The sequence below is a fragment of the Hipposideros armiger genome, unplaced genomic scaffold, assembly GCF_001890085.2.
Source record: "Hipposideros armiger isolate ML-2016 unplaced genomic scaffold, ASM189008v1 scaffold_192, whole genome shotgun sequence".
NCBI lineage: Eukaryota > Metazoa > Chordata > Mammalia > Chiroptera > Hipposideridae > Hipposideros > Hipposideros armiger.
The window spans coordinates 1676616-1692267 of NW_017731542.1; the positions used below are offsets into that span (position 1 = coordinate 1676616).

The following is a 15652-nucleotide window of genomic DNA, read 5'->3' on the forward strand; positions in this document are numbered from 1 at the left end:
AAAAAAAAAAAAAAAGAAAAGAAAAGAAAAATGGGCAATAGGAAACCCAGGGAACTCACTGCCCTGTCAGTCCTTAAGTCCCGAGGTGCCTAAGGAGTCCACCTTCCACTTTTCAACCTTCAGACTATTCCTCTCCTTCTTTGTTGAGGTCTGCCCAGGGTTTTTAGTTATAAGAAGGAGGACCTGGGAGGAATGAGGCTACTTCAGTTTGGCCAGCACCAGAAGTCCTCTTTGTAAATACTTTAATAGAAGAAATGCAAAGAAGATTTGAATTGTTTTGGAATATTCAAACATGAAATCAGAAATGGATCTAAAATCTGAACCATCAAAATATCAATTTCCAAAATCAAGGCAAGTACACAAAATAAAATTAAATAAATGCACTTACATAAAGCCACATGTGCTATAATACTCAACTTCAGGGTACTTTTGGATGCACTCTTAATTCAACAACTATCAACACAAAATGAAAGAAATGTTTGTACATCTAGAATATTTGTTACAAAGCAAAGATCAAGACTATCAGCTAGGGCAATTCATGCTTTGTGTGTTTTAAGTTTTTTATTTTAAGAATGATAATTTTAAACATTTTTTAATGCCTTTCATTTTTTAATCAGTTTTATTTGGTGTTTAGTATTAATTTTTTTCTACTATCTCTAATTTTTTTCTATTATTGGGTAGAGATCATTTTTGCATGTTCTTGAAAGATATGCTTTTGTAACATGCATTTATTATGTCTTTATTTTTATAGAAAACCTCTGAAACTGTTAGTATAATTCTATCATCAAAAAATGATACACTGATTATTATCACTCATCATTATTCAAAAACTCATAAGTACTGTTAAAATATGGAATAACTTATGATTTGATAATTCCTGGGAATTCCTATTTTTTCTCTGAGTCCTGAAAATATCTATTGGGAATTTGTAAACACCTTAAAATTGTAAATGTTCTGACTGATTGCCTTATTAACTAAGTCTTTTTTTTTTCTTTTTCAATGATGAAGAATTAATCAAAAATATTTTCTCCAACTCATATGTCCAAACTTACTTGGTCATTCTAGGCACTCTGATGCACGGAAATCATGACATATGCTTAAACAACCTAAGGACATTCAACCTACAGAAGAAAAAGGCTTAGGTGAAAATCTGATAGCTATCTTTATAAACTTCAAGGGCTGTCCTGAACAAGAGAGACTGCGCTTATTCTGTGTAACTCAAGAGGGGAGAATTAGGATGAATGAGATGGAGTTACAGGGAAGAAAATTTTGACTACTTATATATCCATTTCCTAGCAACTAGAGAGCTCTGAAGAGAGAATAGATTGCCTCAAGAAGTAATGATTTCCTGTCAAGGAAAAGGCTGGACAACAACTTATTGAAGATATTATCAAGGGGACTCTTAAGAGTTTATGATTCTTTCTGTCTCTGTTACCTCATTTTATTCCCTTGGTAAGATACCTAGGATAAGTATTAAAACTACCAGTTATAGATGAGAATAATGAAATTCAGAGAGTGTATGGTTAGGATTCTTGGAAAATTATAAAAGCAACTTGAACTAGCGCAAGCAAAATGGAAGACAGTGTTCAGACTGAGTGGTATTTCACAGAATCTAAGGCCAGTGTAATATGGCTGGGCTCCAGGGTGGGACTGGAGCCATCTGTGTTTCCCAGCACATGATAGCTGGATGATATTTACTTCACAGTTCCCTAGTTTTCATGTCTGTCATTGAAGAGCCAGCCCGATATGATCAGCTGCCTCGATATTTTGGACTTTATGGTGCCAATTTATCTTACCTTCTCCCTTCTGATTCCTAAGCCCATTGATAAAAAAAAAAACACAGTAAAACTGGATTGGAGAATGTGACTTAGGTTAGAGGCCAAAATGAAGTTTTCTACGTTTCCTTGGGTCACAAGCAGATTATCAAGTGACTGCATTTCTTCCATCTCAGGAGGAGGCCTGACCTGGTGTGGCGAGCTTATCGTATGGAAAAGGCTATGGGGAAGGCATCTAGGAGGTAAGCACGCTCTGCTTGCACACATACTCTACAAGAAAAGGAGCCCAGTGAGAACATGTGCAATGACCCTTCTCCCCAACTCACCAGTGAAGTAAATCACTGCGCCAACTTCCCACAGGGATGAGAGGCTGAAGGGTGGAGAGAGGACGGAAACTTTCTCCAATAGTATTTCTAAGAGATTGAGAATTATGTATGATGGACTAAGGCAGGAATGTGAAGAACAGTCTTCCCACAATTACCAATTCCGATTTCTGGAGAGAGGAAAACTAACTGGCCCCTTTGAGACAGGTATTCGTCTGGATCCAATCCATTACAGCTTGAGCACAGCCACTCAAGGGAAAAAAACGTGACTGCCAGAGGATCACCATCACAGACAGAACAGGCAATTCCTGGGAAAAGATGACTACGCAGATATCCTCAAAAGCACATTCAGAACACGCTTCTCTCTATGTATTATGAAGATATTCTTAATATCAAGGTCCAACTACCCAACTCATCCCATGTCCAAATGCAAACACACATACACACATACCCATTCACATATGCTGTGCAGTGGGACAGCACGCAAAGAAATTGATGGATAGTTCATTCCACCCGTTGGAGCCATTGCTCTTCTTATATACAATTGCCAGGTAATGTCCATTCAATTTTAATGTAGTTCTCGCCTTCTTATGATTTATGAATTAAATGATAAATTTAACCACCTCCAGTATATCTAATATACAATACTGGAGGGAAGTGCCCATGCAGAGAAGGAGTGAAAGGAAAAAATACATAGTGGTCGCTGGTTCAGAACACATTGGTTGAAAGTCAATTAGGTTTTAAGGCTTTTTCAGAGCTCCAAACACTCCAAATTGTCTTCCTCTTTTTTTTTTCTCTCATTAAGCTAATTAATTAATAAGCATTTATTGAGAGGTTTTATACTACACACTGCTAGGCACAGCAGAAAATTCAAAGGATGGCATTTTCTATCCCTGAAATCCATCGTTTAGTTCTTCCTAAATTGAGATTAAGGGAAAAACCGTTTAATTTCTTTATATGGTTTTGTTTTGTTGGAAAAGGGTTGTTAATAAGTGTGCTGGGGGGGGGTTCCTATTTACAAAGAAAGTATTAGAGTTAAATGGGGTTTGTTTGTTTGTTTGTTTGTTACACCATAGGACTTCTTTAATATGCTAATGTATATTTTGAATCTCCAAGACAGGATTTAGTAAAAGGACATTCCTAAATTTATTTGATCAGGAATTCTTTGTTCTCTTGAAGCCCAATTAATTAACATCTCCCTGTGTACTGTGCCATCTGAAGTGGAGCTGCAGATGGGCCAGCCATGGGGGGGATTCTCTTTATGCAGGGCTAACTACGTCATGCAGTCTGTGGTTGTGGTATGGATGTGTAGTTTATTTTATCCCTATGTGTTCTAGAATGTGTACATGATTATTTTTAACATTTTTAAATAAAAAATGTAGATTAAACATTAAATAGAGACCATAAAGGTAATTTTCTAAAGTGATGTACTGCCTCATTTATAGTTCTCTAGCTCTTTTAGACAGCATTTGATATTCTTTACAAAAAAAGTTATTTCGACTTCAGGGAGAAATGACTTGCTAATAGAGATTTTGCAAAAAAAAAAAAAATTGTGATGCCGAGTTTGTGGTATGTAAATTCTAAACATAATTTTAAAAATATAATAGAGCACCAGTCCTCATTCTTTTCTTGATAAAACAATTCCTCCTAAGTTATATTCCAATCAACGGCCTTAAAGCCTTGTGATTTTTCTCTCTGCCTTTGAATAATTGCAATGTATTTTGCAGCTGTGCTTAGTCCATAATTCAAACTATGTCTCTATTTCTCCCATTACTCAGCCTTGACTCCAGGTCACAGCCTGCAACGATATACCTCCACATTTCCCAAATATTCTCTAATTTTGTACCATTTCTTCACAAGTAAACATGACAGACCAGTTTAAGTACAATGAGTATCTGATTAAAGCTAAAGAAAGATACAGCCGATCTGAGCTTACTTCATGATTTTATTGTTGGTCTCAATTATTTTCATTGGTGGTATCACTTTCATGTTTATGAAATATTGAGTAAAACACATTAGGATATTTAAATAATTGCACGAGCATTATGAAGGGATGGAGATGATGAAGTTGCCAGGATCAAACATTTGGCTGTTGGCTTGCCACCCCAAAATATGCCTCTTTGGGCTATTGATTATTTTAAGCTGATTGTGTTTAAGAAACGAAAGACTCCGGGAAAACCTTCGACCTTCCCTTACCTGCCTAAACTAAGTCAGAAGACTTGCTCCAGAAGTGAGCCATCATCATAGGTGACTGTAGTTGCATCTGAACTCGGTGTGATAGGCAGAAAGGAACCCGGCAAGGCCCTTTTGGTCCAAGTCCTCTCTGTGTCCCAGTGTTAATCCCTTATGTCATTTTAATTATTTGGCCAACCAGAAGAACTAAGAGGGGAAAGGGGAAATTTCCCCCTTCCCCACAGCTGTTTAGCAGAAGCATCTTGTGAGGGTGTGAAATGTTTATCAGTGAAAGATGAAAACCCGACATCCAGCATAGGAAAGAGGTTTCAGATGTGGAGATGTACCCTGGAGGGAGGTGCAAGTTACCTGAAAGTCAAACGTTCCAAAGCCTAGGAGTGCTTGGAATAGGGGACCAAACAAAATGCTATGTGTGCTCAAGGATGAATTCCTACTGGATGACTATGGAGGCCTTCATGGAGGAGGATGCATTTAGGCTGGGCTCTGATGGATAAAGGGGATTCCCACAAATTACTCCAGACTGAGGGGACAGGCTGGGACGTGAAAATTCATAGTGTGTCTAGGAAAGTAATTTGGTTGTGAAAAGTATGGAGGGCACAAGGAAGGTGTATGGGAGTAAATGCGACTAGAAAACAGTAGATTGAGGCCAGATCAGTGCTAATAAGGTCAGACGTTTTTCTCTCAGTGAGAGCCGAGGAACGTTTCTGAGCAGAGAGCATGGTCTGTGCTTCAGAACAATTTCTCTATTGGGCCCGTAGAGAATAGATGATTCTGGAAGGAGGCTGGGAGGCTAATTAGGATATTTTAATCGTCTAGTGAGAAGTGATAAAGACTTGATTGAATGGAAGGAAGAAATAAATAGGAGAGACATTTCAAATAGAAAATGAATACTTGGTGAGAAAATTAATACTTGGTGAGTAAATCAATCAGAAATGCATTTGAATGTAAGAAATAGAATTTCTGCCAAACAAGCCTTAACACATAGGGGCTTATTTTAGTCAAGTGCATTCAGGTAGGTGGCTGTTTGACAGTATCAGGGACATTTCTCAGTTTTCTCGGTGTTTGTCTCATGCCGCTACCCCACCCTCTTCTCCACAGCTGACCTCAGGCGTCATTGGCCAGAGCTGGGTCACGTGGCAGCCTCTAGCTGCAGTGGAAAGTGGGGAATGGGGGTGTCTGGGTTACCTGAGACTGACCATGTTCCATAACTACAGGCTGATCATATCGTTCTTTTGGGGGGAAAACAAACAAACAAACAAACAAACAAAAATACACACACACACACACACACACTTAAAAGCATAAAAGCATGGAATAAATAGGCATTGGATATTAGGTAGACAGTTAATAAAGTTTGTCACAGTGACTACTGAATATAGGGGGTGTAGTGGGTTGAATAGTGTCCCCTAAAATTTCTGTTCACCCAGAACCTAAGAATATGACCTTTAGAAATAGGGTGTTTGCAGATGTAAATAAGGTAAGGATTGTGATGAGATCATACTGGATTTGTTGAGGATGGACCCTGCAGCCAATGAGAGTGTCCTCACAAGTGTCAAAAATAAAAGCAGACCCCAGTTAGAGTGGTAAGGACAGGTTTAATCAGCAACAAACTATCACAGTAGGCCAGGGCGTCTATCATGAACTGAATTCACCTTCAGTTTGTGCAGAGGTGACCGGACATTTTAGAGGAAGAATGAAAGAGCAGGGAGGTAGAAGGGTGGTGAGAGGAGGCAGGTGAGCAGAGTCAGAGACGTGGACTTTTACAGAAAGTGGGAAGGGGCGGGGGGGGCGGGAATGTGGGTCCCTGTGAAGGCAACCTAAGCTTGCTAACTGGCACTTACCTAAGTTAGGCCCCTACCCTCCCATACAGACTGGGACACGTGGGCCTAGCTTCAGGGTTGGCTGGAACAAACAGCAAATTCTTTGGGCAGCCTTGAGCTCTCCCAGGCAGAAACGTAGGAGGGCTGGACTCCTCCTCTTAGAGATTCAGCCTTCAACGGTTAGAAACGAAACCAGTGTTTGTTTAAGTCTTTTCATGTGTGTATGGTGAGGGTTGGGATGGACAAGATTAGCCACGCTGACTCTGTTTTTATAGACCACGGTGGAGGCCTCGTCAAGAAGAAGATTTAGAAGAGCCTCACTAGAGTTTGGTCAAGGAGAAAATCTTTGTCATAAGTGACAGACACAAAGCGAAGAGGCCCATGTGAAGACAGCAGCAGAGACTGGAGCTATGGGGCCCAAGCCGAAGGAACACCAGGCCCTTAGACCCGGGAAGAGGCGGGTAGGGTCCTCCCCTACAACATTTGGAAGGAGCGTGGCGCTGCTGATGCTTTCATTTCGAACATCTGGCCTCCTGAGCGGTGACAAAATTAATTTTTGCTGTTTCAAGTCACCCAGGTTGTGGCAATTTGTCCCTGCAGCCCCAGGAAACTAATGCACAAGGTGAAGGGGATGGGAAGCATCCAATCATGGGAGCCTGGGAAGACACCGATCCCGGGGTTGAAAATGGTCACTGAGACATTTGGGAAGTACTCATACGGGGATGTCAGGCAGCAAAGGGGGTTGGGGGTTGGGGCTTGAAGAATGAGGCAAACAATAAAGAAACTGTTGAGGAAAGGCAAGTACACGTCATCAAGCAATAGTTTATAACTTAAAGTAAAATTGAGCTTAATTGCCCACATCACACAAGTATTCATTCCCCTTCCATTTTCAAACACTATTTCTGGATGGCCAGGACAGCAGAGGAAGCAGCATCATTGACGGTTAATGACTTTGGCTTATAAAGACCAGTGGCTTTCTTCCACCCAAGTTTGGAAAGAGTCATTAGGCATGCTCTGATGTCCCGCTTGCCTAAGTAGCAAACTCAGCAGCACTCTCTAAATTTTACAATGGATTACTATTTCTATTAGCTTTTTAAAAAACGAATAAGAGGCAACAAACACTGAGGATGGTGTTGCTCTATGCTCAGTGTTCCTGATGGAATTTGTTCACATTTCTAGCACTGCATTTATCCCATTGCATTTTAACTATCATTCTGTCTCCCCTGCTAGACTGTGAGTTTCTTGAGGGCAATGCACTGTTTTGGGGGGTTTTTACTTGGTTGTTTTTTTTCCTACCCCTAAGGTGACATCTGCCATGGACATCTTATTACAATCCTGGGAAGGTTTTAGCATCTTAAGAACTTGGTTACCTATTATGGTTCAATCCCATATCCATGGCTAGCCTCAAGCTTCAGAGTAACATTTACTTACCTCACACAAACGCATGAAATGGTACCTGGACGTCGCCCCTTACTTGAATCTCCAGGATGAAACTGTGCACTTTGCAGAGGCTCATCTCACCACGCCCATCCCCTGTGATGTCATGTGCTACCAACCATCATAATTTGTACCATTTGACAACCATAGTGATGACACACTCTTGACTCACTTTCCTCATGATGATTCAATCCAAAGTTAAATCTGAGACGTGAGAGCTGCCCCTTAATTCACAAATCTCAGGTGAGTTCTCAAAATATAACTCGGATGTTGTCCCCCCTAGGGGACCTTTATTCTACCACACTTCAGTCTTAAAGGAGGGCTCAACATGTGTTCACAGTCAACCATATGAGAACACTGAAGCATCAGAGTGAATCGTGGTCATTTCACTGAGGGTTTTGTGGGGAGACGCAGGGGAGGGCTGGCACTGAGCACCACATATAAACAGGTTGTTTTTTTGAAATTCCCTTCAGGCATTTCTGGTCCTCAAAGACCCTGTTTGGTTCAACTGGCAATCCATTTAATTTGCCCTTGGCCTTCTCTACCATTTGGCCAGGTCACATCACAGTCTGACACCTTTTACAAACGCCCGCCCCAGGCCGTGGCTTGAACTTTCTCCATAGTCTTCACCACATCATAATCTTCTTCAAGATTTTCTTTGCCTTTCTTTTTTTTTTTTTTTTTTTAGCTCAATGGAATTTGCCAGGGATTTTTATTTTCTTCTTTATACTTCTCTGTATTTTACAAATAATTTTTTATTAAATTATTTTTTATTATGAAATACACATTTTTAGAATTAGTTTCAGCTGTACGGCAATGCACTGTTTTTATTCATCCTGTACCTCAATTACCGAGCACAATATTCAGCACTTTAAGTAATGTATGTAATTACCGTTGGATGAATTGCAATGACAGTAGCAGTTAGGGACACAGGCTCTGGAGCCAGACTACCTGGGATAAATCCTGGCTGTTCTGCATATTAGCCCTGTGACCTTGGGCAGATTACTTAACCTCTCAGAGCCTAACACTAAACCTGGAACATTGCAGTGGAGAAAAGGGAGTCGCCTTATTTGCAGAGCGCTAAGCAAGGAGAACAGGAGAGTTATTGCTCAAAAGCCCAAACTCCTCAATGGTTTATAGACAAGGGGTTTCGCAGAGCAAAAATCATGAGTAATCGTGAGTAAGGGGTCAGGGTCCTGGGCTGTGTTGATTGGTCAATTCCAATGCAAGCTTCAGCAATCAGATTCATTCAGCCTCTAGCAACATCCTGTAGGGTCTACGGGACCCTGGCCAGGTGGTCTCCAATGAAAAGAGATCTCTCTTTGGGATTAAAAAAAAAAAGACATTTTGGGATTGTGAGTCAGTGACGTTATCATAAGAGCAGAAAGCAAAGAGCAGAGCTACAAACATTTCGTGCTCAACAAGCCACATTCTTCTGTTATCTTTCTCTTCAGCAGAGGGAACCTTCTGAACCCTGCTTTCCAGGCAGGCCTCAGGACATGACTACACTCCAGGGCAGCTAGTTTCATAATTTTCACTAAAAGCTAAATCCTAATATATCTAGTCTGTTATGATTTGCGGTCGGTGTCAGAAGCAGACTTTCAGGCAGATCTGGGAAAGAAGTATGGATGGAAAAGGGGCCACATATTAAACCTGACAAGCTCAGGAGACTGAAAATAACCACAGAGGATGGCGTGAACATAAAAATTCCTAACTAAGGAGGGCGATGACGGGTAGTCACATCCTCGGCCTGTAGCTTCCTTGACAGAGATCAATCTTGACTTTAAGTGAGCCTGTCTGTTGTCTTTTTTGCATCTAAGATAACATGCCCTTGCAATATCAGAGTAATCTCTTTTTCCGGACACCCCCCCAGGGGGCACAACCCACCACACCGGAGCAGGAAACTACAAAATCCCTCATTGTTATCTTGTTCCCCAAATACTATCTCTATGTGCTGTAAAAGGCTATTAACTAAGCTGTACCCACCAATGCAAAAGAAGTGTGTCTCTCCATTTTACTTTTTATCCAATCCCAGAGGTCCCCCCCCCACCACCACCACCACCGGCTTTGCTTTCTTCCACCCCCTTAATCTACCACCAATGGCTTTCATGTAACCCTCCTCCTTTGATTCTAATGTATAAAATAAGCTGCAAACTGGCCGTTTTCCAGAGCATTTTCCCAATCCATTGAGACTTTGCTTCCTGACAATTGTCATCAGTTTGGCTCAAATAAACTCTTATTAGGTTTCTCTTGGGCTGGATGTTTTATCGTGGACAGAAGGACTTCCTATTATTTCTGGGACTAACAACCTGAAAATAGGATAACACAGTACCTTGTGTCCACTACAGTAATATCCTCATTTTATCCACTGTTTCTGTTCTTTGGGTCAGTTTTGACATTGGACTAGCTAACAATAATACCATATTCTTAGAAAAAGATGGATCTACTTAGTGGCGGCAGGGTTCCGGGCAGGCTACCCCAACAGATGGCTTCTTGACATATTAACTATTTCAAGCTGAAAGAATGTGAGAAGAGGCACATGTAGGAAGGACTTTTTGACCTTCCCCTGAAATAGGTCGTAAGCCCTCATGTGAGCAGTGCCCCGCCTGCACCTGAAGCAAAGGAATGTCCTTAGCTGCAAAGATAAAGGGACACAGAGAGGAATCCCAAGGAACAGGCCTTGTTCAGTTGTCCCCCCTGCCAGCCCCCCCCCACACACACACACACACACACGACTACTCTTACTCATGCTCTTTATTCTGTTGCACCTTTCCACTCTTCATCAAACCTGCATAAACACTCAGGTTTACCCATTTCTTTTTTGAGTTTTCATTTCCTTAGGAAGGCTCCCATATCACATAAAACTCAATTAAATAAATTTCTATGCTTTTCTCTTGTTAATTTGTCTTTTGTTACCCGGGTCCCAACAGAGAACTCTAAAAGGTAGAGGAAAAATATATTTTTCCTCCCCTACACTGGAATAAAGTTAAATGTTGTTTCATGTGAATTTTCTCTTTTTAACATGATCCATATAGAAGGAGAGTCTATGACCAAGAATCAGCTGTTTTTAAAATTGATCCCTCTACTGGGAAACGAAAAGGATTTGTGAAATCAAGACTAATAGACTCTTTATAGGATTACAAGTTTCTAAACCAAAATGCAGAATAGCCTTATTTAACATAAAGCTTTTCACAAGGCTTCCTGTGCCATCCTTCTGTACATTTTCCCAGAATGGACAGCAACAGAGGAAGAATATGTAAACATTTTAATCATTTCTAACTTGCCATCTATGACAATTCACTGTGCTGAAATCATAAAGGATGGGATCACTTTTCCATTTCTTTAAGGTCACCAAGGACAGACAAGCTCAGGACATACTGTATTTGTCAGAAGCAAAAGAGAAGACGGGGGAGGTGGCAGTGACAAATCTGTTCCAGGCTCAGCTCATTTTACTGAAGAATGTGTGTCCCCTTCTGACATTTATCAAAAGAAATTCAATTTTATAAAAAGAAGGATGTCAAATAATAGTACACAGCTAACACTCATTCTGCTACTGTCAGAAGGCCAGATGGGGGCAAAAAAGGAAAAGGGACGGAAGCGAAAGTCACGCTGACATGAAACAGAAAACCAAACAGGTTTTCAGGCATAATGTCCTTCCTGGCTTTAATACATTTCTAATTGAATCACCCATTTTTGGGTCTATATTAGTGGCTGGTCATACTTGGGATACTGGTTTTCATTTTCTCCAAATATACGGAATGACACAAAGTGTGGGGTTTTTTGTGTATTTTTGTTTTGTTTTTCTTCTGCATCAGAGAAGAAAGCTAATGAAATCTGGTAAAACCCCACAGCACCAGGTACAATGAAAGGCACCCCGTGGGCAGGCAATCAATATTTCTCATGGTGATGACAATGATTTTTCTCTGGCAGAAAAGGATATTCTGGGTCAAAAAAATAAAACCAGAAGTTGTGACAGAGGAAGTAAAAAAACTAGAAGTTGGATTAAGATCAAAGGAAGAGATTCTATTAGGAGACGAATGATGAGGCTGACAAAATACTGTAACAAGTTAATAGTGTTTTACCATACTGCATAAAAATATTGGATTAGGGTACAAATTAAATCTCTTTCTCGGTGAGGGGTTTCTGCAGGACAGAAGCAATTAGGCTGCTGTCTAGAAAAGGCAGGAAACTTGATTAAGGGATCCAAAAAGACAGCTTTGGGAAGATGGGTTTAACACCAGGAGGGGAAACACCAACTGTTATGCAAATTGACTTTTCCCAAAATGTTGGATGATTTCAATCAAGGACTGAAATACTTTTATATTTTTGTGGGGTTTTTTTGGTTTTTTTTAATGTCACTATTCTCTGGCCTTCAACTAGTCAAAGGAGGTTCTTAGGAAGGAAACACTACTGGTGCACGCATCCCAGCCCACCTCCTGAGCCTAGCACTGAAGACACTCCAAAAGGTTTAACCCTGAAATAGGTTTTTGCTTCCCTTCCATAAATTTTCAGATGTGTCCTAGCTCAGGGTGGCTGAGGGGACCTGGTGAAGACGCTGGAGACACTTGTATAAAGTGTTTCTGTCTGATGGCTTCCAGTCGTGTACTCGTGTACTCTCTGTTCGTATTTGATGCAGTTCAAGGCAATCTTATTTGGAATAGGGACTCTTAAGAAGACGTTAAAATTAGTCAAGGACCAAATAAGGCATTTTGCTAAACCCAGAGAGACATTAAACCAGGAATTCAGGGAAAGTCACAGCTATTGTACTCAACCCCCCAGACCTGTTTCCTGTCCTGGATCTTTTCAAATTCAAGGTCTCAAAGGTTATTCAGACTATTTAAAATGTTGTCTATTATCAAGTAGCTTTCCTGGAACAAAAATAATCAAGCTCAATAGCACATAAAGCAGATCCTTCTGCTCCTTTTGGGAAGATTTAGAGAAGAATTCATGTCCTATGGATGATCTACACGGTGCTAATATGGTCACCTTCACAAGTATCATTAGAGCACAGCTTTCAAGGTGTGGACATTGGCACTGGGCTGGCCACAAACATTGGCATGAATCGTTTTGGATATAGGGAGTAAATAATAAATGAGCGAATAAGCAAAATAAGTTAACATAAACCATTTTCACCCTTCATCTCAGGGGTCCACAAACGTTTTCTCCTAAGGGCCAGATAGTAAATAGCCTTTGCATTCCATGTCCTCTGTCACCACTACTCAGCTCTGCGGTTGTGACACCAGAGCAGCCATAGACGATCCAGAAACTAGTGGGTGTGGCTATTCCAATTAAGTGTTGTTTATAACAGGCAGCTGATTTGGGCCTGCAAGTCACGGTTGCTGACCCCTGCTTCACTTGATCATTCTTTCCTTTCATTTCTTTTCACTCTTCCTCTACCCCAAGTCACAGCCTTGCAGTCAAAATGCAGCCAAGCTGTGGCTATGGACCAAACAATGTCAACAAAGATTGCAGGGGGGACCTGAGATCAGCTACAAAACTGTGCGAAATCATTAATGAAACAGACACTGGGAAATATTGGAGTGAATCCATTCCCCACCCTGCTGCTTGAGCGATCTTTCTAAAGTGCAAATTCAACTGTGGGGCTAGCTCCCTAGCTTACAAAGCTGCACCTAGACAGACAGCCCTGACTCTTGAGCTGGTCACAGTGGGCTCGCCACGGCTGCCCCTGTTTCCGCCCCTTCACCCCTTCCCTCTCACAGTTATGCCTCAACCGCACAAAAGGCATCATCATTTCCAGATTGATGCCTGCTCCCTTGCCTTCCAGCCCACGCACGTGTTACTCATTCTGCCTGAAACATTCTCCTACAAACGTCCCTGACCTTGCTAATTCCTTGAAGACTGAGCGTAGGTGTCTTAGGTGACTCTGACTTCTAGACTGTGCTCTCAAGACATTCCTGGCCTACATGCTTTATAATACCCTCACCACTCTCTGCAAATTATTTCCTTGCCCCAGATAAATGTAGAATTCTTGAAAGCTGAAACCACCGTTTCTTCAAGTGTGGTGCCCGGCACATGGAGAACAACCCATAAGTGATTTGATTATTAAATCAATTAATCAATCAATCAAATAATTAAATGAGTTTTGGGTCCCTCCACTTCTGCATGTAACTTCAATATTTCCCAACTATGAGCAATTTATTTCCTTTTGCATATTATCTATAAATGATGCCCAAACAACTAACAGAAATTTAAAAAGAAAAAAAAAATCAATGAACCAGTAACTCAGTATCATATAGAGGGGAAAAGTGTTAATAAAAACACTTTGCATTTACCACATATGTAGAAATGTTTTCTCAACGGCTAGTCACAGGAGAGCCAGGCTTTATTTGAAGAGTAATTAAATATTTATGGCGTCTACCATGAGCAGATGAATATAAAGACATCCAAAAGAACAGACTAGAAAAAATAAGTTTGTGTTTCAAAGAAAAACTATATATTATTAACATACAGCATATCCTCTGGGTTATTATGCGTATTCGAGGCTTTTATAATCTTTGAACTATTCTAAGACTGTAAGTTGATTGACATGCACATTCTATCTGATGGAGTTTCAATTGACTTCCCATCCACCTGTGGAAAAAACCAGTTTTGCCCCCATTTGTAATTCCATTCCTTTACCCTATAGAAACTTACGCCTTTTGACTTTTCCTTTACACCAATTATAACATCTATCTGGTTTCCTCACTGAATGAGTAAAATAAAACCTTGAACACATACTCATTTTTATATCCATATGAGAATCATGATTTTACCTTTCCTTTGAACAGTGATAAAGGTTCTGCTGAGATGCCCAATGGATTCACCCACAAGGCCCAGGAAAACCTCATAAGCACAGAAGCGCTCTTCGTGGGCAGTTTATACCCAAGCTGGTCATTTCTGGGCTCCAAAGGTGAGTCCAAAATGGTGCTAGAACTTGGCTTACTGGCTGCCTTTCTGATTATAAATTTCCTCTCTACCAATTTTATGTTTTGTGTTTTGGTTTTACATTGTTTGTGACCAACAGTTGTTTCCCAGTAATTGTTGAGAATTTGCTTTTATGATCTGATTATTTGATGATCTCTGGAAGTGGATTAATAGTTTACAGAGCTGTCTGCTGGGTGAGAGATGGCAGAGAATCTGGTGTGTTGTTCATCTTTTCTGTTTGTTTAGAGAGCAAATCAATGAAGAATTTCATGCCCACCAGGAAAGTGCTATCTAGACTGGTGAGTTTTATATTTCTGTGTTGACTCTTGACCCAAGGCTGAGATTTTAGAATGGAAGTTATAAGCTTTCTCCCTCCTTCTGTCTGCATGTATGTAACTAAAATTCAGAAAGGCCTTTCCTTCTTATCGTGTGAGTGTGTAATCATTTTCTTACTTCCAAATAGTATTAATAAATAGGATTACAAAATCTCTAACCTCAGAGCAGCAAATAGCAAGAGGCCTTTAAAAGCCCATTCTGAGATTCCTTATGGAAACGTCCAGCAAAGCAAATGAAAGAAGGCCTATATGGTAAAGTAGTGTTCTCACTGCACCTATGTGAGCAACCAGGCCACATCCACTAACACCAATCTTATTTTGTAATCAAGATAATCTTTTGAGATTATTATTATTTATTTATTTATTTATTTATTTTTTAATTAGCTGAGCCATCCTGCCACCTGTTGGCAACTCAGTTTGGGCCGGGAATTGAACTGCTGTTGCTCAGAGCTCACACTCTTGAGTGAGCTCTTAACCAATTGAGCCACTTAGTCAGCTGCTTTTGAGGTTATTTTTGATCTGTAGAAAAACAATTGTATTTCAATGGAAAACTATACATTATCTGCACATAGCCTACCCTTCTGTGTTCTTAGACTCTAGCCTTTCATAGCTCCTTAAGCTATTTTACAACTCTTTAAAAATTGATAGACAGATACCATTTGTCTCATCTGGTAGAGTTTCAATTGACTTTCTTCTTCCCTCTGGGAAAAGTCCCTTTCCCCACCATTTGCAGTTCCATCCCTTACTCCATGTAGATCTGTGCCTCCTGACTTTCCTTCTGAAATGGTAGAACACCTGCTGGGTTCCCTCATCAAATGAGTGAAGTAAAATCTTTAACACATGTT

At 40.5% G+C, this 15652-nt stretch overlaps 1 long non-coding RNA gene across 1 annotated transcript in view; it reads left to right on the forward strand.

Moving 5' to 3' along the window:
- LOC109388363 (uncharacterized) overlaps nt 1–14780 on the forward strand; it is a 16285-nt gene extending 1505 nt beyond the window's left edge. Inside the window, exons 2-4 of the long non-coding RNA XR_002125198.1 lie at nt 1952–2017; nt 14337–14458; nt 14719–14780. This is a non-coding gene — a long non-coding RNA (uncharacterized LOC109388363). The remainder of the gene's footprint in view (nt 1–1951; nt 2018–14336; nt 14459–14718) is intronic.
- The last annotated feature ends 872 nt before the right edge of the window (nt 14781–15652 follow it).